Source organism: Crinia signifera, chromosome 7 (assembly GCF_055691185.1).
Source record: "Crinia signifera chromosome 7, ASM5569118v1, whole genome shotgun sequence".
NCBI classification, from domain to species: Eukaryota; Metazoa; Chordata; class Amphibia; order Anura; family Myobatrachidae; genus Crinia; species Crinia signifera.
Genome location: NC_139223.1, coordinates 16,213,074 through 16,234,218, shown reverse-complemented (window position 1 = coordinate 16,234,218; position 21,145 = coordinate 16,213,074). Strand labels below are relative to the sequence as shown.

The 21,145-nt window shown below is 47.2% G+C and overlaps 1 protein-coding gene across 1 annotated transcript in view; it reads left to right on the top strand.

Moving 5' to 3' along the window:
- Nucleotides 1-10,517: 10,517 nt before the first annotated feature.
- Nucleotides 10,518-21,145, top strand: part of TLCD3B (TLC domain containing 3B) — a 47,959-nt gene continuing 37,331 nt past the window's right edge. Inside the window, exon 1 of the mRNA XM_083152426.1 lies at nucleotides 10,518-10,648. The gene's annotated coding sequence lies outside the window, so the exon portion shown is untranslated. The remainder of the gene's footprint in view (nucleotides 10,649-21,145) is intronic.

The following is a 21,145-nucleotide window of genomic DNA, read 5'->3' as shown; positions in this document are numbered from 1 at the left end:
GTATATATATATATATATATATATATATATATATATACTGTATGTACTGTGTGTGTGATACATTGTGTCACTGTACTATATATAGATATATATATATACTGTATGTACTGTGTGTGTGATACATTGTGTCACAGTACTATATATATACTGTATGTACTGTGTGTGTGATACATTGTATCACGCCACTATATATACTGTATGTACTGTGTGTGTGTGTGTGTGTGTGTGTGTGATACATTGTGTCACTATAATATATATATACTGTATGTATTGTGTGTGTGATACATTGTGTCACTATAATATATATACTGTATGTGTATGGTACCTCATGCCCTGTCACTGTGCTGTGTATGGTACGTCATGCCCTGTCACACTGTGCTGTGTATGGTGCCTCATAGCCTGTGTCACTGTGCTGTGTATGGTGCCTCATGCCCTGTCACACTGTGCTGTGTATGGTGCCTCATGCCCTGTGTCACTGTGCTGTGTATGGTGCCTCATGCCCTGTCACTGTGCTGTGTATGGTACCTCATGCCCTGTGTCACTGTGCTGTGTATGGTGCCTCATGCCCTGTCACACTGTGCTGTGTATGGTGCCTCATAGCCTGTGTCACTGTGCTGTGTATGGTGCCTCATGCCCTGTCACACTGTGCTCACTGTACAATATATACTGTATGTACTGTGTGTGTGTGTGTGTGTGTGTGTGTGTGATACATTGTGTCACTGTACTATATATACTGTATGTACTATATATACTGTATGTACTGTGTGTGTGTGTGTGTGTGTGTGTGTGTGAGATACATTGTGTCACTGTACTATATATACTGTATGTACTGTGTGTGTGTGTGTGTGTGTGTGTGTGTGATACATTGTGTCACTGTACTATATATACTGCATGTACTGTGTGTGTGATACATTGTGTCACTGTACTATATATACTGTATGTACTATATATACTGTATGTACTGTGTGTGTGTGTGATACATTGTGTCACTGTACTATATATACTGTATGTACTGTGTGTGTGTGTGTGTGTGTGTGTGTGTGTGTGTGTGTGATACATTGTGTCACTGTACTATATATACTGCATGTACTGTGTGTGTGATACATTGTGTCACTGTACTATATATACTGTATGTACTATATATACTGTATGTACTGTGTGCGTGTGATACATTGTGTCACTGTACTATATATACTGTATGTACTGTGTTTGTGATACATTGTGTCACTGTACTATATATATACTGTATGTACTGTGTGTGTGATACATAGTGTCACTGTACTATATATACTGCATGTACTGTGTGTGTGATACATAGTGTCACTGTACTATATATACTGCATGTACTGTGTGTGTGATACATTTTGTCACTGTACTATATATACTGTATGTACTGTGTGTGTGTGTGTGTGTGTGCGTGTGTGTGATACATTGTGTCACTGTACTATATATACTGTATGTACTGTGTGTGTGTGTGTGTGTGTGATACATTGTGTCACTGTACTATATATACTGCATGTACTGTGTGTGTGATACATTGTGTCACTGTACTATATATACTGTATGTACTATATATACTGTATGTACTGTGTGTGTGATACATTGTGTCACTGTACTATATATACTGTATGTACTGTGTGTGTGTGTGTGTGTGTGTGTGTGTGTGATACATTGTGTCACTGTACTATATATACTGTATGTACTGTGTGTGCTACATAGTGTCACTGTACTATATATACTGTATGTACTGTGTGTGTGATACATTGTGTCACTGTACTATATATATATATATATATATATATATATACTGTATGTACTGTGTGTGTGATACATTGTGTCACTGTACTATATATAGATATATATATATATATATATACTGTATGTACTGTGTGTGTGATACATTGTGTCACAGTACTATATATATACTGTATGTACTGTGTGTGTGATACATTGTATCACTCCACTATATATACTGTATGTACTGTGTGTGTGTGTGTGTGTGTGTGTGTGTGATACATTGTGTCACTATAATATATATATAATATATATACTGTATGTATTGTGTGTGTGATACATTGTGTCACTATAATATATATACTGTATGTACTGTGTGTGTGTGATACATTGTACCACTGTACTATATATACTGTATGTACTGTCTGTGTGATACATTTTGTCACTGTACTATATATACTGTATGTGTAATTCATATAATCCCCTGTGTGTGATACATTGTGTCAGTGTGCTGAGGAGATACACAGCATATAATCCACTGTGTGTTATACATTGTGTCAGTGTGCTGAGGAAATACACGGCATATAATCCCCTGTGTGTGATACATTGTGTCAGTGTGCTGAGGATATACGCTGCATATAATCCCCTGTGTGTGGTACATTGTGTCAGTGTGCTGAGGATATATACAGCATATAATCCCCTGTGTGTGATACATTGTGTCAGTGTGCTGAGGATATACACGGCATATAATCCCCTGTGTGTGATACATTGTGTCAATGTGCTGAGGATATACACGGCATATAACCCCCTGTGTGTGATACATTGTGTCAGTGTGCTGAGGATATACACGGCATATAATCCCCTGTGTGTGGTACATTGTGTCAGTGTGCTGAGGATATATACAGCATATAATCCCCTGTGTGTGATACATTGTGTCAGTGTGCTGAGGATATACACGGCATATAATCCCCTGTGTGTTATACATTGTGTCAGTGTGCTGAGGATATACACGGCATATAATCCCCTGTGTGTTATACATTGTGTCAGTGTGCTGAGGATATATACAGCATATAATCCCCTGTGTGTGATACATTGTGTCAGTGTGCTGAGGAGATACACGGCATATAATCCCCTGTGTGTGATACATTGTGTCAGTGTGCTGAGGATATACGCTGCATATAATCCCCTGTGTGTGATACATTGTGTCAGTGTGCTGAGGATATATACAGCATATAATCCCCTGTGTGTGATACATTGTGTCAGTGTGCTGAGGATATACACAGCATATAATCCCCTGTGTGTGATACATTGTGTCAGTGTGCTGAGGAGATACACGGCATATAATCCCCTGTGTGTTATACATTGTGTCAGTGTGCTGAGGATATACGCTGCATATAATCCCCTGTGTGTGGTACATTGTGTCAGTGTGCTGAGGAGATACACGGCATATAATCCCCTGTGTGTTATACATTGTGTCAGTGTGCTGAGGAGATACACGGCATATAATCCCCTGTGTGTGATACATTGTGTCAGTGTGCTGAGGATATACACGGCATATAATCCCCTGTGTGTGATACATTGTGTCAGTGTGCTGAGGATATATACAGCATATAATCCCCTGTGTGTGATACATTGTGTCAGTGTGCTGAGGATATACGCTGCATATAATCCCCTGTGTGTGATACATTGTGTCAGTGTGCTGAGGATATACACGGCATATAATCCCCTGTGTGTTATACATTGTGTCAGTGTGCTGAGGATATACACGGCATATAATCCCCTGTGTGTTATACATTGTGTCAGTGTGCTGAGGATATACACGGCATATAATCCCCTGTGTGTGGTACATTGTGTCAGTGTGCTGAGGAGATACACGGCATATAATCCCCTGTGTGTTATACATTGTGTCAGTGTGCTGAGGATATACACGGCATATAATCCCCTGTGTGTGGTACATTGTGTCAGTGTGCTGAGGAGATACACGGCATATAATCCCCTGTGTGTGATACATTGTGTCAGTGTGCTGAGGAGATACACGGCATATAATCCCCTGTGTGTGATACATTGTGTCAGTGTGCTGAGGATATACGCTGCATATAATCCCCTGTGTGTGGTACATTGTGTCAGTGTGCTGAGGAGATACACGGCATATAATCCCCTGTGTGTTATACATTGTGTCAGTGTGCTGAGGAGATACACGGCATATAATCCCCTGTGTGTGATACATTGTGTCAGTGTGCTGAGGATATACACAGCATATAATCCCCTGTGTGTTATACATTGTGTCAGTGTGCTGAGGATATACACAGCATATAATCCCCTGTGTGTGATACATTGTGTCAGTGTGCTGAGGATATACACAGCATATAATCCCCTGTGTGTTATACATTGTGTCAGTGTGCTGAGGAGATACACGGCATATAATCCCCTGTGTGTGATACATTGTGTCAGTGTGCTGAGGATATATACAGCATATAATCCCCTGTGTGTTATACATTGTGTCAGTGTGCTGAGGATATACACGGCATATAATCCCCTGTGTGTTATACATTGTGTCAGTGTGCTGAGGATATACACGGCATATAATCCCCTGTGTGTTATACATTGTGTCAGTGTGCTGAGGATATATACAGCATATAATCCCCTGTGTGTGATACATTGTGTCAGTGTGCTGAGGAGATACACGGCATATAATCCCCTGTGTGTGATACATTGTGTCAGTGTGCTGAGGATATACGCTGCATATAATCCCCTGTGTGTGATACATTGTGTCAGTGTGCTGAGGATATATACAGCATATAATCCCCTGTGTGTGATACATTGTGTCAGTGTGCTGAGGATATACACAGCATATAATCCCCTGTGTGTGATACATTGTGTCAGTGTGCTGAGGAGATACACGGCATATAATCCCCTGTGTGTGATACATTGTGTCAGTGTGCTGAGGATATACGCTGCAAATAATCCCCTGTGTGTGGTACATTGTGTCAGTGTGCTAAGGAGATACACGGCATATAATCCCCTGTGTGTTATACATTGTGTCAGTGTGCTGAGGAGATACACGGCATATAATCCCCTGTGTGTGATACATTGTGTCAGTGTGCTGAGGATATACACGGCATATAATCCCCTGTGTGTGATACATTGTGTCAGTGTGCTGAGGATATATACAGCATATAATCCCCTGTGTGTGATACATTGTGTCAGTGTGCTGAGGATATACGCTGCATATAATCCCCTGTGTGTGATACATTGTGTCAGTGTGCTGAGGATATACACGGCATATAATCCCCTGTGTGTTATACATTGTGTCAGTGTGCTGAGGATATACACGGCATATAATCCCCTGTGTGTTATACATTGTGTCAGTGTGCTGAGGATATACACGGCATATAATCCCCTGTGTGTGGTACATTGTGTCAGTGTGCTGAGGAGATACACGGCATATAATCCCCTGTGTGTTATACATTGTGTCAGTGTGCTGAGGATATACACGGCATATAATCCCCTGTGTGTGGTACATTGTGTCAGTGTGCTGAGGAGATACACGGCATATAATCCCCTGTGTGTGATACATTGTGTCAGTGTGCTGAGGAGATACACGGCATATAATCCCCTGTGTGTGATACATTGTGTCAGTGTGCTGAGGATATACGCTGCATATAATCCCCTGTGTGTGGTACATTGTGTCAGTGTGCTGAGGAGATACACGGCATATAATCCCCTGTGTGTTATACATTGTGTCAGTGTGCTGAGGAGATACACGGCATATAATCCCCTGTGTGTGATACATTGTGTCAGTGTGCTGAGGATATACACAGCATATAATCCCCTGTGTGTTATACATTGTGTCAGTGTGCTGAGGATATACACAGCATATAATCCCCTGTGTGTGATACATTGTGTCAGTGTGCTGAGGATATACACAGCATATAATCCCCTGTGTGTTATACATTGTGTCAGTGTGCTGAGGAGATACACGGCATATAATCCCCTGTGTGTGATACATTGTGTCAGTGTGCTGAGGATATATACAGCATATAATCCCCTGTGTGTTATACATTGTGTCAGTGTGCTGAGGAGATACACGGCATATAATCCCCTGTGTGTTATACATTGTGTCAGTGTGCTGAGGATATATACAGCATATAATCCCCTGTGTGTTATACATTGTGTCAGTGTGCTGAGGAGATACACGGCATATAATCCCCTGTGTGTGATACATTGTGTCAGTGTGCTGAGGATATACACAGCATATAATCCCCTGTGTGTGTTATACATTGTGTCAGTGTGCTGAGGATATACACAGCATATAATCCCCTGTGTGTGATACATTGTGTCAGTGTGCTGAGGATATACACAGCATATAATCCCCTGTGTGTGTTATACATTGTGTCAGTGTGCTGAGGATATACGCTGCATATAATCCCCTGTGTGTGGTACATTGTGTCAGTGTGCTGAGGAGATACACAGCATATAATCCCCTGTGTGTGATACATTGTGTCAGTGTGCTGAGGATATACACTGCATATAATCCCCTGTGTGTTATACATTGTGTCAGTGTGCTGAGGATATACGCTGCATATAATCCCCTGTGTGTGGTACATTGTGTAAGTGTGCTGAGGATATACACTGCATATAATCCCCTGTGTGTGATACATTGTGTCAGTGTGCTGAGGATATACACTGCATATAATCCCCTGTGTGTGATACATTGTGTCAGTGTGCTGAGGATATACGCTGCATATAATCCCCTGTGTGTGGTACATTGTGTAAGTGTGCTGAGGATATACACTGCATATAATCCCCTGTGTGTGATACATTGTGTCAGTGTGCTGAGGATATACGCTGCATATAATCCCCTGTGTGTGGTACATTGTCAGTGTGCTGAGGATATACACAGCATATAATCCCCTGTGTGTGATACATTGTGTCAGTGTGCTGAGGATATACACGGCATATAATCCCCTGTGTGTGATACATTGTGTCAGTGTGCTGAGGATATACGCTGCATATAATCCCCTGTGTGTGGTACATTGTGTAAGTGTGCTGAGGATATACACTGCATATAATCCCCTGTGTGTGATACATTGTGTCAGTGTGCTGAGGATATACACGGCATATAATCGGAAGCGTGTGGGTGGATGCGCGCGGGTGTATGTGTGTGATTGGATGCATGCGGGTGGATGTGTACAGGTGGAGGTGTGCTGGTGGATGCGTGCTGGTGGATGCGTGCGGGTGGATGCTTGCGGGTGGATGTGTGTGGGTGACTGTGCGGGTGGATGCGTACGGGTGGATGTGTACGCGTGGATGCGTGCGGGTGGATGCGTGCGGGTGGATGCGTGCGGGTGACTGTGTACGGGTGGATGTGTATGGGTGGATGTGGATGCGTGCGGGTGGATGCGTGCGGGTGGATGCGTGCGGGTGACTGTGTACGGGTGGATGTGTATGGGTGGATGTGGATGCGTGCGGGTGGATGCGTACGGGTGGATGGGTGCGGGTGGATGGGTGCGTGTGGATGGGTGCGGGTGGATGTGTACGGGTTGATGCGTGTGGGTGGATGCGTACGAGTGGATGTGTACGGGTGAATGTGTGCGGGTGAATGTGTGCGGGTGGATGCGTAATGGTGGATGCGTGCGGGTGGATGTGGATGCATGTGAGTGGATGCGTGCGGGTGGATGTGTGCGGGTGGATGTGTGCGGGTGGATGTGTGCGGGTGGATGCGTGTGGGTGGATGCGTGTGGGTGGACGGGTGGATGCGTGTGGGTGGATGCGTGCGGGTGGATGCGTATACGGGTGGATGCGTGCGGGTGGATGTGTGCGGGTGGATGCGTGTGGGTGGATGCGTGTGGGTGGTGGACGGGTGGATGCGTATATGGGTGGATGCGTGCGGGTGGATGCGTGCGGGTGGATGCGTGCGGGTGGATGCGTGTGGGTGGATGTGTGCGTGTGGATGTGTATGGGTGGATGCGTGCGGGTGGATGCGCGCGGGTGGATGTGTGTGATTGGATGCATGCGGGTGGATGCGTGCGAGTGGATGTGTGCGAGTGGATGCGTGTGGGTGGATGTGTGCGTGTGGATGCATGCGGGTGGATGCGCGCGGGTGGATGTGTGTGATTGGATGCATGCGGGTGGATGTGTATGGGTGGATGCATGCGAGTGGATGTGTGCGAGTGGATGCGTGCGGGTGGAGGTGTACGGGTGTATGTGGATGCGTGCGGGTGTATGTGTACGGGTTGATGCGTGCGGGTGGATGCGTGCGGGTTTATGTATACGGGTGGATGCATGCGGATGGATGCGTGCGGGTGGATGCGTGCGGGTGGATGTGTATGGGTGGATGTGTACGGGTGGATGGGTGCGGGTGGATGTGTACGGGTGGATGGGTGCGGGTGGATGTGTACGGGTGGATGGGTGCGGGTGGATGTGTACGCGTTGATGCGTGTGGGTGGATGCGTGCGGGTGGATGCGTACGGGTGGATGTATACGGGTGGATGCGTATATGGGTGGATGCGTGCGGGTGGATGTGTACGGGTGGATGCGTGCGGGTGGATGTGTATGGGTGGATGTGTACGGGTGGATGCGTGCGGGTGGATGCGTGCGGGTGGATGCGTGCGGGTGGATGCGTGCGGGTGGATGCGCGCGGGTGGATGCGTGCGAGTGGATGCGTGCGGGTGGATGCGTGCGGATGCGCGCGGGTGGATGCGTGCGGGCTCACCATGGAATGATTTATATACTGTGCACACGCCATGACAGCCGCCGCGTAGCCGCTCCCACTATACGGCCGGTCGCCACCCCCCCCAGACACCCACTTCCTGTCAGTCACCTTGCAAACGGCGTGTGAATAGAAAAAGTAGCAGGACGTCATTGCAGGTTGGCCTTGTGCAGGGGCACTATGGGCCGTACGCATGTGCAGTCTATGCTGTGTTAATTCGCAGCTGGGCGATCAGGTCTGAATCGGGCCCATGGTTTTGTGCATTTGCACACAAAATGTGCCCTGCGATCAGATCTGAATTAGGCTCAATGTGCACTATTTTCCGCTCCTGGATACAAAGCCGGGACACCAGTGGCTGAGCAGCGCTATACTGTGAGTCAGGCCCCTGATGGGATCACTCCGCACTGTGCACTGTATACGTCTCCGGGCTGTGACAGATCCTGTCAGGGCACCTGGCTACCTGGCCTGTGTATTTAGCTGAAGGGGGGGGGGGAGATGCTGCAGCTGGCTAGGACTCTGTATACATCATCAGTGACCTTTGCAGTAAATTACAGAACTGCAGACGGTACATTTCCCTGTAATGTCAGCTGTGCGGATGACGTTACCCAACCCCTGCCCGGCGCTGTACATCTCTCCTGTCCCTCTCCCTGTAGTGTGCTCTGTATTATACTGGGGAGCGGGAGATGGGATTGATACATCTTCCCCCTAGTACAGCACGCCAATAACAATAACGCTATATAGTCAAAATCGATAGCAAATTAGTTCAAATTGCACCGTGTTTTGCCGCGCCCGTTCCCGATGCGCGGACCTGCGTCATCCGAATCGGAAGTAGAAACAGACTACAGCGCAGTGTATTTCTACTGTCTCGTAATGAGGGCCATGCTGTACATGCTGTACTGCGCCACGTTAGAGTGCCTTACATTTCAAAATATGCCCGGTTGTTGTGTCCTAGAATATATTATGCCACACTATAGTGCCTCCATTTCATATTATGCCACATTACCGTGCCCCAGTTATTATTCCGCAGTATTATCGTGCCGTCCACATTACAAAGAGCAGATCATATTATGCCACATTAGAGTGCCCTCCAGTTCGTACTGCGCCATATTACAGTGCCCTCCAGTTCATACTGTGCCATATTACAGTGCCCTCCAGTTCATACTGTGCCATATGACAGTTCCCTCCAGTTCATACTTCACCATATTACAGTGCCCTCCAGTTCATACTGCGCCATATGACAGTGCCCTCCAGTTCATACTGCGCCATATTGCAGTGCCCTCCAGTTCATACTTCACCATATTACAGTGCCCTCCAGTTCATACTGCGCCATATGACAGTGCCCTCCAGTTCATACTGCGCCATATTACGGTGCCCTCCAGTTCATACTGCGCCATATTACGGTGCCCTCCAGTTCATACTGCGCCATATTACAGTGCCCTCCAGTTCATACTGCGCCATATTATGGTGCCCTCCAGTTCATACTGCGCCATATGACAGTGCCCTCCAGTTCATACTGTGCCATATAACAGTGCCCTCTAGTTCAAACTGCGCCATATTACAGTGCCCTCCAGTTCATACTGCGCCATATTACAGTGCCCTCCAGTTCATACTGTGCCATATGGCACTGCCCCCTTACCATTATAACATTAAGGGTCATGAATGTCATTGCAGATTGCACATTTCCTCATGTTTATATACAGTATGCCGCTGTTACCTACATATTGTGATTACCTGTATATTACCTTGATATTGCCTGTATACTGTCATTGGCCACTGGATTACTTGTATATTGTGGTTACATATATAATATATATATATGTATAATAGGTACTTGTGTAGTTTCACGGCGCCAGTATGGTGCTTCGCTCGCCCACACTGCGGGCTCGGTGGCTCGCTACGCTCCCCACGCTATTTAAAATCAACTCCATGCCAACATGGATAGTGGGGGTATGAACTATCCATGTTGGCATGGAGTTAAGTTACTTTTTTTAACATAGTTTGTGGCGAGCGTAGAACCTGGAAGTAGCAAGTAGCATGTTGGCGCCGTGAAACTACACAAGTACCGTATAATACACTGATTATTATCTGGCATTCATCTCTTCCTCTCCTCCCTTGCAGACTGGTCTCCTCCATACAAGCTGTCTTAGCATCTACGGCTGGGTATATAGTCGCTACTTCCTGCAGAGATGTCATCGAGGACCGGTACGTATGACCTGCAGGGTACATGTGAGGGTAAGCTGCCTGGCAGGGACAACACACACCAGCTGATAGGCTGCCCTCAGCCAGAGAACATAAGGAGCCATTAAATATGTATAGAATCTGATGTAGTGTGCGGAGGAGAGGTGTCTGCAGAGAGAGTCACCTCGCGGCCTGTGTCTGGGGACTAATCCGGTGACAGAACTGAGCGTGCACTAGCATTGTGTGACACATGTGACCGCTCATCCTGTCCTCCAGCTGCACTGACCTGCGCTCTCTAGGGTGTCTCTAGTCTCTGCGTTCTGGAAATCATTCAGTACAAACTTTTTGGTTGATGGGTTTTATTTAGCTACATTTTCAGTGTGTGTTATAGGTGCTGTATGATGTAGAGCCAGGAATACATTGCATATATTGTGTGTCTACGCGAGTCTGTGTATTACCGTGCAGTGGTAAATTGTGGTAGAGCGTTTGCTGTGTTATTTATCTCTCTTATACTCTATGCCAGGGGTGGGCAATTATTTCAGTAAATATTTGAGGGCCATGCTCAAAAGCGGGTGTGGCCACTCAAAAGCGGCTGGGGGGGGTGTCCTTGAGTGTAAGTGTACCACACCATATACCCCTTATATACATTATGCAACACAATAGTAGACACTCTTATACTTGCCCCTTAACATTACGCCACACGGATTGAGATTCACATGGAAGGATGCAAAATTCACATTATGCCACATGGAATAAGCCAAAATTCACAGGGAATGAGCCAAAATTCATGATATGCAACATGGAATGAGCCAAAATTCACACTATGCCACATGAAATGAGCTAAAATTCACACTATGCCACATGAAATGAGCTAAAATTCAAACTATGCCACATGAAATGAGCTAAAATTCACATTATGCCACATAAAATGAGCTAAAATTCACATTATGCCACACTGAATGAAGTAAAGTTCTGTTATACGGTGTGAGGGGGTCTCTTCAAAAGTGTAAAGGCCCCATCCACTAGTGTAATTTGGACCATTTAATCTGATTCTGAGGCATTGGACTAAGGAATCAGATGAAAACTGCCAAAATCGCATGTTTCATGCACTTTGGATTGGGCCCAGAGATTGTTAGTGCATGTGGATCGCGCAACCAGGAAAATAACCTGCCGCCCGGGAGCTGCCGGGTCAGTCGGCAGGGTATTGCATGCGAGGAACGGCATGTGATGCCTCAGTAGGGGATGGATGCCTTCATTTCATCCCAGTTGCTGCCTGTCATATAGATTTGTGCCCCCCCCCCCCAAAATAGGATAAGGTGAGTGTGTGTAGTCTTGTGTAAGGATTAGGTAAATGTGTGCAGACTGGTGTAAGGATAAGGTGAGTGTGTGCAGGCTTGTGTAAGCATAAGGTGAGTATGTGTAGTCTTGTGTAAGACTAAGGTGACTGTGTGCAGACTTTTGTAAGGATAAGGTGAGTGTGTGCAGGCTTGCAAGAATAAGGTGAGTGTGTGCAGTCTTGTGTAAGAATAAAGTGAGTGTGTGCAGACTTGTGTAAGAATAAACTGAGTGTGTGCAGTCTTGTGTAAAGATAAAGTAAGTATGTGCAGTCTTGTGTAAGGATAAAGTGAGTGTGTGCAGACTTGTGCAAGGATAAGGTGAGTATGTGCAGTGTTGTGTAAGGATAAAGTGAGTGTGTGCAGACTTGTGTAAGGATAAAGTGAGTGTGTGCGGGCAGTCTTGTGTAAGGATAAAGTGAGTGTGTGCAGACTTGTGTAAGGATAAAGTGAGCATGTGCAGTCTTGTGTAAGGATAAAGTGAGTGTGTGCAGACTTGTGTAAGGATAAGGTGAGTGTGTGCAGACCTGTGTAAGGATAAAGTGAGTGTGTGCAGACCTGTGTAAGGATAAGGTGAGTGTGTGCAGTCTTGTGTAAGGATAAAGTGAGTGTGTGCAGTCTTGAGTAAGAATAAAGTGAGTGTGTGCAGTCTTGTGTGACGATAAAGTATGTGCAGACTTGTGTAAGGATAATGTGAGTGTGCGCAGACTTGTGTGAGGATATAGTGAGTGTGTGCAGTCTTGTTTACACAAAGTGAGTGTGCACAGTCTTGTGTAAGAATAAAGTGAGTGTGTGCAGTCTTGTGTAAGGATAAGGTGAGTGTGTGCAGTCTTGTGTAACGATAAGGTGAGTGTGTGCAGTCTTGTGTAAGGATAAGGTGAGTGTGTGCAGTCTTGTGTAAGGATAAGGTGAGTGTGTGCAGTCTTGTGTAAGGATAAGGTGAGTGTGTGCAGTCTTGTGTAAGGATAAGGTGAGTGTGTGCAGACTTGTGTAAGGATAAGGTGAGTGTGTGCAGTCTTGAGTAAGAATAAAGTGAGTGTGTGCAGTCTTGAGTAAGAATAAAGTGAGTGTGTACAGTCTTGTGTGACGATAAAGTATGTGCAGACTTGTGTAAGGATAATGTGAGTGTGCGCAGACTTGTGTGAGGATATAGTGAGTGTGTGCAGTCTTGTGTAAGGATAAGGTGAGTGTGTGCAGACTTGTGTAAGGATAAGGTGAGTGTGTGCAGTCTTGTGTAAGAATAAAGTGAGTGTGTGCAGTCTTGTGTAAGGATAAGGTGAGTGTGTGCAGTCTTGTGTAACGATAAGGTGAGTGTGTGCAGTCTTGTGTGAGGATATAGTGAGTGTGTGCAGTCTTGTGTAAGGATAAGGTGAGTGTGTGCAGACTTGTGTAAGGATAAGGTGAGTGTGTGCAGTCTTGTGTGAGGATATAGTGAGTGTGTGCAGTCTTGTGTAAGGATAAGGTGAGTGTGTGCAGTCTTGTGTAAGGATAAGGTGAGTGTGTGCAGTCTTGTGTAAGGATAAGGTGAGTGTGTGCAGAATTGTGTAAGGATAAGGTGAGTGTGTGCAGTCTTGTGTGAGGATATAGTGAGTGTGTGCAGTCTTGTGTAAGGATAAAGTGAGTGTGTGCAGAATTGTGTAAGGATAAGGTGAGTGTGTGCAGTCTTGTGTAAGGATAAGGTGAGTGTGTGCAGTCTTGTGTAAGGATAAGGTGAGTGTGTGCAGTCTTGTGTAAGGATAAAGTGAGTGTGTGCAGACTTGTGTAAGGATAAGGTGAGTGTGTGCAGACTTGTGTAAGGATAAGGTGAGTGTGTGCAGTCTTGTGTAAGGATAAAGTGAGTGTGTGCAGACTTGTGTAAGGATAAGGTGAGTGTGTGCAGACTTGTGTAAGGATAAAGTGAGTGTGTGCAGGCTTGTGTAAGGATAAGGTGAGTGTGTGCAAGGGGTATGGATCATTAGGTCACCAAAATGTTGGTCAACAGTCAATAGGTCAACACCACTAGGTCGACATGAGTCTGGGTCGACATGCAGGATGGTCGACATGGTTTAGGTCAACAGTCAAAAGGTCAACATTGGGTTTAAAAAAAAATTGTCCCGAATATCGACACAGTCGACATGGACACTGAAAGGTAGCACGGCGTCCCCTCGCATGGCTCGCTGCGTTTCGCACACTATTTTATTCTCCCACCGTGCCCTAGTGGATGGCAGGGCATGAAATACTGTCTGTCGGCACATGTCAGCTCAAAAATGTGATCAACCCATGTCGACCTAATGACCCTGTCGATCTATTGACCCTGTCGACCTAACCCATGCCAACCTAGACTCATGTTGACCTGCCTGCATGTCGACCTAGACTCATGTCGACCTAAATGCATGTCGACCTAATGGTGTTAACCTAATGACTGTCTACCAACATGCTGGTGACCCAATGACCATATCCCGTCTGCAGACTTGTGTGATGTAGGGAATTCTGCACTCTAATTGGTCAATACAGTAGCCTCAGTCATCCACCAATCAGCATGCTGAGTGATAGCCATTAGTTTCCAGGCAGAGAATGTGTGTTGAGCATCTCAGGCTCCCTCCTATCACTGAGGCTCCAGAGGCAGCATCCCATGAGGAAAAGGCCCCTCAGGCCAAACCCCCCTCCCCCAACACTCAACGGCCCCTTGAGGTGTGAGAGCCAGTGTGCCCAATGTTTAGATGGTCGGAGAGCCTGACTCTCCGACCACACCACAAAATCATACTGGCAGGTTTATTGAAATCTGAAAATAGTTCTAGTGTGTACGCCACAGCCTAACCCTAACCCTACCACAGCCTAACCCTAACCCTACCACAGCCTAACCCTAACCCTACCACAGCCGAACCCTAAACCAACCACAGCCTAACCCTACCACAGCCTAACCCTACCACAGCCTAACCCTACCACAGCCTAACCCTACCACAGCCTAACCCTACCACAGCCTAACCCTAACCCTACCACAGCCTAACCCTAACCCTACCACAGCCTAACCCTAACCCTACCACAGCCTAACCCTAAACCAACCACAGCCTAACCCTACCACAGCCTAACCCTAACCCTACCACAGCCTAACCCTAACCCTACCACAGCCTAACCCTAACCCTACCACAGCCTAACCCTACCACAGCCTAACCCTAACCCTACCACAGCCTAACCCTAACCCTACCACAGCCTAACCCTAACCCTACCACAGCCTAACCCTAACCCTACCACAGCCTAACCCTAAACCAACCACAGCCTAACCCTACCACAGCCTAACCCTAACCCTACCACAGCCTAACCCTAACCCTACCACAGCCTAACCCTAACCCTACCACAGCCTAACCCTAACCCTACCACAGCCTAACCCTAAACCAACCACAGCCTAACCCTACCACAGCCTAACCCTAACCCTACCACAGCCTAACCCTAACCCTACCACAGCCTAACCCTAAACCAACCACAGCCTAACCCTACCACAGCCTAACCCTAACCCTACCACAGCCTAACCCTACCACAGCCTAACCCTAACCCGACCACAGCCTAACCCTACCACAGCCTAACCCTAACCCTACCACAGCCTAACCCTACCACAGCCTAACCCTAACCCTACCACAGCCTAACCCTACCACAGCCTAACCCTAACCCTACCACAGCCTAACCCTACCACAGCCTAACCCTACCACAGCCTAACCCTAACCCTACCACAGCCTAACCCTAACCCTACCACAGCCTAACCCTACCACAGCCGAACCCTACCACAGCCTAACCCTACCACAGCCTAACCCTAACCCTACCACAGCCTAACCCTAACCCTACCACAGCCTAACCCTAACCCTACCACAGCCTAACCCTACCACAGCCTAACCCTAACCCTACCACAGCCTAACCCTACCACAGCCTAACCCTAACCCTACCACAGCCTAACCCTATCACAGCCTAACCCTAACCCTACCACAGCCTAACCCTAACCCTACCACAGCCTAACCCTACCACAGCCTAACCCTAACCCTACCACAGCCTAACCCTACCACAGCCTAACCCTAACCCTACCACAGCCTAACCCTACCACAGCCTAACCCTACCACAGCCTAACCCTACCACAGCCTAATCCTACCACAGCCTAACCCTAACCCTACCACAGCCTAACCCTACCACAGCCTAACCCTACCACAGCCTAACCCTAAACCTACCACAGCCTAACCCTAAACCTACCACAGCCTAACCTCCCCTCCTCCACCCTAACCTTACTCTACCCCTCTCCCCCACAGCCTAACCCTAACCGCCCCTCCTCCACCCTAACCTTACTCTACCCCACTCTGCCACAGCCTAACCCTAAGCCTACCACAGCGTAACCCTAAACCTACCACAGCCTAACCTCCCCTCCCCCACCCTAACCTTACTCTACCCCCCTCCCCCACAGCCTAACCCTAACCGCCCCTCCTCCACCCTAACCTTACTCTACCCCTCTCTGCCACAGCCTAACCCTAACCTCCCCCCTCCACCCTAACCTTACTCTACCCCTCTCTGCCACAGCCTAACCCTAACCTCCACCCTAACCTTACTCTACCCCTCTCCCCCACAGCCTAACCCTAATCTCACCCCTCCAGCCTAACCTTACTCTACCCCTCTCCCCCACAGCCTAACCCTAACTTCCCCCCTCCACCCTAACCTTACTCTACCCCTCTCCCCCACAGTCTAACCCTAACCGCCCCTCCTCCACCCTAGCCTTATTCTACCCTCTCTGCCACAGCCTGACCCTAACCTTCTCCCCTCCACCCTAACCTTACTCTACCCCTCTCCCCCACAGCCTAACCCTAACCTCCCTTCCTCCACCCTAGTCTTACTCTACCCCTCCACATCCCAACCCCAACCTCCCCCCTCCATCCTAGCCTTACTCTACCCCCCTCCCCCACAGCCTAACCCTAACCTCCCCTCCTTCATACTAGCCTTACTCTACCCCCCACAGCCTAACCCTGACCTCCCTTCCTACACCCTAGTCTTACTCTACCTGCCCCCCAACAGCCTAACCCTAACCTCCGCTGCTCCACCCCCTCCCCCACAGTCTAACCTCCCGTCCTCCTCCCTAATCTTACTATACTCCCCACAGCCTAATCCTAACCTCCCCTCCTCCACCTAAGCCTTACTCTACCCCCACAGCATAACCCCCTAACCTCCCCTCCACCACACAAACCTTACTCTACCCCCCACAGCCTAAACCCCCCTCCTGTATCCTGTATTGTTAATCTACCCACATAGCCTAACCTTCCCTCCTGCACCATTGCCTTACTCTACCCCCCACAGTCTAACCCTAACCTCCCCTACTCCAGCCTATTCTTACTCTACCCCTAAAGCATAACTTCCCCTCCTCCATCCTAGTCTTACTCTACCTCCCACAGCCTAACCCAAACCTCCACTCTTCCACCCTATGCTTTCTCTACCCCCACAGCATAACCTCCCCTCCTCCACCCTAGTCTTACTCTACCTACCACAGCCTAACCCTAACCTCCACTCCTCCACCCTAGTCTCACTCTACCCCACACAGCCTAACCCTAACCTCCACTCCTCCACCCTAGTCTCACTCTACCCCCCACAGCCTAACCCTGACCTCCCCTCCTCCACCCAATACTTACTCTACCCCCGACAGCCTAACCCTCACCTCCCCTCCTCCACCCTAGTCTCACTCTACCCCCCCACAACCGAACCTCCCCTCCTCCACCCTAAACTCACTCTACCCCCCACAGCCTAACCCTAACCTCCCCTCCACCCAATACTCACTCTACCCCCCACAGCCTAACCCTAACCTCCCCTCCTCCAGACTAGCCTTACTCTTACCCATATACATTGCTAATCATTGACATCTACTGGAAATAGAATCCACCATGTCTATGCTGTCCTTTACTATATACTCCTTTAATATATTATATACAAAGAACTATCTATGTAACAGCAACTACAGCTATGGTTATCTTTTGATACATTTCAGACCTCTATAAATATGCATCATTCTAATGAGATATCTGTACATAATGGTCTGAATTTTGTCATTATTCTGGTCCTTCACATCACACCCGACACTGCGAAAGGCTGATCAGCACCTACACAATGTGAGCACAGGTGTAACATCCAGTATAAACAACAAGAGCCAAACAGATCCATAGAAACCAGCACTACAATGGCCTGTGGGAACAATGCTTACGTCAAAGTCTCTCCCAGTGTATGGTCAATATGGGGGTGTGTCTCTGGGAGGATCATCCTATAGGTCCATTCAAAACATCTTATGTCCTTATACAATGTCCAAGCATCATGTCCTCCGCCCTCCGGGATGGATATATCCCTACTCCTTACTCGTGTATGGGAAGTCATTGATTTTATTACAGATCAACTGCACTGATGACGATATAAGGATAGCACGATGTGACTGATAACAGTTTTTTTGTGCAAGCACAAGGTGAGCACCATTAAGACTTTCATCCGCATACATGTGTGGTTACAGAGACCGGACTATCACCTATTCTAAAGACACCTTTACTGGTTCAACACATGAGTTGTTCTGTGTAAGAGCTGCTTCCCGTATACACAGGAGCATAACCTTATAGAGAGGCCAATACTCTATTACACCCTATACAGACATAGGACACTACACCCCCAACATGTCCTGACCACTGGCCATAATACATCTATTACACCCTATACAGACATAGGACACTACACCCCAACATGTCCTGACCACCGGCCATAATACATCTATTACACCCTATACAGACATAGGACACTACACCCCCAACATGACCTGACCATAATACATCTATTACACCCTATACAGACATAGGACACTACACCCCCAACATGTCCTGACCGCCGGCCATAATACATCTATTACACCCTATAAAGACACAGGACACTACACCCCAACATGTCCTGACCGCTGGCCATAATACATCTATTACACCCTATACAGACATAGGACACTACACCCCCAACATGTCCTGACCACTGGCCATAATACATCTATTACACCCTATACAGACATAGGACACTACACCCCCAACATGACCTGACCGCTGGCCATAATACATCTATTACACCCTATACAGACATAGGACACTACACCCCAACATGTCCTGACCGCTGGCCATAATACATCTATTACACCCTATACAGACATAGGACACTACACCCCAACATGTCCTGACTGCTGACCATAATACATCTATTACACCCTATACAGACATAGGACACTACACCCCCAACATGTCCTGACTGCCGGCCATAATACATCTATTACACCCTATACAGACATAGGACACTACACCCCCAACATGTCCTGAGCACTGGCCATAATACATCTATTACACCCTATACAGACATAGGACACGACACCCCCAACATGTCCTGACCACCGGCCATAATACATCTATTACACCCTATACAGACATAGGACACTACACCCCAACATGTCCTGACCGCCGGCCATAATACATCTATTACACCCTATACAGACATAGGACACTACACCCCCAACATGTCCTGACCGCCGGCCATAATACATCTATTACACACTATACAGACATAGGACACTACACCCAACATGTCCTGACCGCTGGCCATAATACATCTATTACACCATATACAGACATAGGACACTACACCCCCAACATGTCCTGACCGCCGGCCATAATACATCTATTACACCCTATACAGACATAGGACACTACACCACAACATGTCCTGACCACTGGCCATAATACATCTATTACACCCTATACAGACATAGGACACTACACCCCCAACATGTCCTGACCTCTGGCCATAATACATCTATTACACCCTATACAGACATACTGTAGGACACTACACCCCAACATGTCCTGACCACCGGCCATAATACATATATTACACCCTATACAGACATAGGACACTACACCCCGACATGTCCTGACCGCTGGCCATAATACATCTATTACACCCTATACAGACATAGGACACTACACCCCGACATGTCCTGACCGCTGGCCATAATACATCTATTACACCCTATACAGACATAGGACACTACACCCCGACATGTCCTGACCACTGGCCATAATACATCTATTACACTCTATACAGACATAGGACACTACACCCCCAACATGTCCTGACCGCTGGCCATAATACATCTATTACACCCTATACCATGGGTCCTCAAACTGCGGCCCTCCAGATGTTGTGAAACTACAAATCCCAGCATGCCTTGCCACAGTTTTAACACTCCCTTATAGCAAAACTGTGGCAAGGCATGCTGGGATCTTGTAGTTTCACAACATCTGGAGGGCCGCAGTTTGAGGACCCATGCCCTATACAGACATAGGACACTACACCCCAACATGTCCTGACCGCTGGCCATAATACATCTATTAGACCCTATACAGACATAGGACACTACACCCCAACATGTCCTGACCGCCGGCCATAATACATCTATTACACCCTATACAGACATAGGACACTACACCCCAATATGTCCTGACCGCCGGCCATAATACATCTATTACACCCTATACAGACATAGGACACTACACCCCAACATGTCCTGACCGCCGGCCATAATACATCTATTACACCCTATACAGACATAGGACACTACACCCCCAACATGTCCTGACCACTGGCCATAATACATCTATCACACCCTATACAGACATAGGACACTACACCCCAACATGTCCTGACCGCCGGCCATAATACATCTATTACACCCTATACAGACATAGGACACTACACCCCAACATGTCCTGACCGCCGGCCATAATACATCTATTACACCCTATACAGACATAGGACACTACACCCCCAACATGACCTGACCACTGACCATAATACATCTATTACACCCTATACAGACATAGGACACTACACCCCAACATGTCCTGACCGCTGGCCATAATACATCTATTACACCCTATACAGACATAGGACACTACACCCCAACATGACCTGACCGCTGGCAATAATACATCTATTACACCCTATACAGACATAGGACACTACACCCCAACATGACCTGACCACTGGCCATAATACATCTATTACACCCTATACAGACATAGGACACTACACCCCAACATGTCCTGACCGCTGGCCATAATACATCTATTACACCCTATACAGACATAGGACACTACACCCCAACATGTCCTGACCGCTG